This window comes from Lagenorhynchus albirostris, chromosome 11 (genome assembly GCF_949774975.1).
Source record: "Lagenorhynchus albirostris chromosome 11, mLagAlb1.1, whole genome shotgun sequence".
NCBI lineage: Eukaryota > Metazoa > Chordata > Mammalia > Artiodactyla > Delphinidae > Lagenorhynchus > Lagenorhynchus albirostris.
Genome location: NC_083105.1, coordinates 59,613,013 through 59,615,422, shown reverse-complemented (window position 1 = coordinate 59,615,422; position 2,410 = coordinate 59,613,013). Strand labels below are relative to the sequence as shown.

Sequence of the window (2,410 nt, the reverse complement as noted above, 5' to 3'; positions counted from 1 at the left end):
AGGTGTGGGAGGTGACAGTCAAAAGTCAAAGAGCCTCTGTTCTTGAATCACCACTCCTACCAAATACTTGCACTGGATTGTATACAAGGGAACTTCTGTTGTGTTAAATCATGACATTTAACACAGTTTGGACTTTATCTGTTAAAGGGGCTTGCATTGCTCTAACACATACATACATCTTTATTTAATGTAAATCTACCTTATGAGGTGGATATTATTCCTTTTATGGATGAGGAAGATGTGTTTGAGAAGTAACTTGAGGCCAGAGCAGATAGTTGAACCTAGATCTGACTGAAAAGCGAGTGAATTCTCCAATATAATATGCTGCATCTTAGAGAAAGGATATCACTTGAGATAGGATAGATCCTAATCTTTCAGATTACAAGTAAAAAATTACTTCTATGGAAAGTGACTGGGTATTGGTAAGATAAGAATCTTTTAACTGTTACAAGTGAATTTAGATTTAATTAGACTCCTTTTTACTGGGCTGCCTCTCCAGAGAGAGATGAAATTCTGAGATTTACTCTTTTGATTGCTTTGGTGAAGGATTTTGTGGGAGTAGTATTAAGACTAATTACTACAGGGCTTCTGTACTTACTAGCTATAGAGGACTTAGGGTCCAGGCCTTCACTTAGGACTGTGTTCACTGTCTCGCCCTTGCTTACCTACATTCCAGACATCAGGGTCAGGAATCTGATTGGCGGCATCAGAAAATTTTTCACTTGGTTCCAAACTTGGAGAAGTAACCTTTGGAAGATTAAATGGCTCTGAAATAAAGCAGACCAGAAGTTATAGAAGCAGAGTGGAAACTTCTTTTTGTTTGTCATTCCTCATTTGGCTAAGGTGTCCATAGCTATGAGATATGGAGGGTGGGGGGGCAATAGAACTCGACTCCACTTATCTGTCCCCCAAATGAAAAACTTGCTGTCATCTATAGCAGTTCAGTTCTATTGACACAGTTAGCCTCATGTTCTTTGAGCCTTTTGATTGAGACCACAAGACAAGCATTATATTTGCAGTTAGCCATCTTTTTTAGTTTTCTTTGGATTTTTCTAAAAGGAAGAAGTTCTTGTTAAATGGCTATTAGGTTTTGCCTGTATTCTACCCTCCATTCCTTTCTGGAAATGCTGAAGACATACAATGTTCCAACATTAAGAACTTGCAGGTACTATGTATACTCAGAAGTTTTTTTTTTTTAATTTCTTTCTTTCTTTATTGATTTTTGGCTGCCTTGGGTCTTCGTTGCTGTGCCCGGACTTTCTCTAGTTGCGGCGAGCGGGGGCTACTCTTCATTGTGGTGCACAGGCTTCTCATTGAGGTGGCTTCTCTTGCTGTGGAGCACGGTCTCTAGGCATGCGGGCTTCAGTAGTTGTGACACGCAGGCTCAGTAGTTGTGGCTTGCGGGCTCTAGAGTGCAGGTTCAGTAGTTATAGCACATGGGCCTAGTTTCTCCGCGGCATGTGGGATCTTCCCGGACCAGGGCTCAAACCTGTGTCCCCTGCATTGGCAGGTGGATTCTTAACCACTGCGCCACCAGGGAAGTCCTGTTCTTTTATTTATTTATTTATTTATTTTTGGCTGCGCTGGGTCTTCATTGCTGCGCGCAGGCTTTCTCTGGTTGCTGCGAGCGGGGGCTACTCTTCATTGCGGTGTGCGGGCTTCTCATTGTGGTGGCTTCTCTTGTTGCGGAGCACGGGCTCTAGGCGTATGGGCTTCATTAGTTGTGGCATGTGGGCTCAGTAGTTGTGGCTCGCAGGCTCTAGAGTACAGGCTCAGTAGTTGTGGCACACGGGCTTAGTTGCTCTGTGGCATGTGGAATCTTCCCGGACCAGGGCTCAAACCCATGTCCACTGCATTGGCAGGCGGATTCTTAACCACTGCGCCACCAGGGAAGCCCCCTGTTCTTTCTTTTTTTAAAGGGTCTTTAACCTTTTATATTCTGAGCTTAGTTTTCTCCTTCCAGTGACTTAAGAGTTATCAGGAAAACTCACCTTTCTACATGATGCCAGGTGGTACTGTAACCAGCTGACTGACATCCTGTGGTTTGGGTCATAAGGACATATTTCCAAGACTTCTAGCTCCATGAGCCCTAAATAGCAGGAGCCATGGGTTGGCAAAGAAAATACTGACATTTAGGATCAAGTAATGTTGACATAGGTCTATTTTCTGTTCTCAGAGAAAGCGTAGTGTGAAAGATGTGGGTGTCTCAAGTTTTACCTATGAAAGTTTTGGATAACTAAACAATAGTCTAGCCAGTTAGATAGTAGGATAATAGGATAAATTCACTGTTTATCTGCCTCGGAAGGCCAAAAATTAGTATTTGTACATATTATATAGCTTGTTTTAGATAGTTTTTTTTGCCCTTCATTAGTGTGTTAAATAAACAGGTAGGAGTCCTTGGAAAATTCAC

General features: G+C 42.4%; 1 pseudogene; it reads right to left on the bottom strand.

Moving 5' to 3' along the window:
• Positions 1-931: 931 nt before the first annotated feature.
• Positions 932-2,084, bottom strand: LOC132529953 (gametocyte-specific factor 1-like; annotated as a pseudogene).
• Between the last annotated feature and the right edge of the window lie 326 nt (positions 2,085-2,410).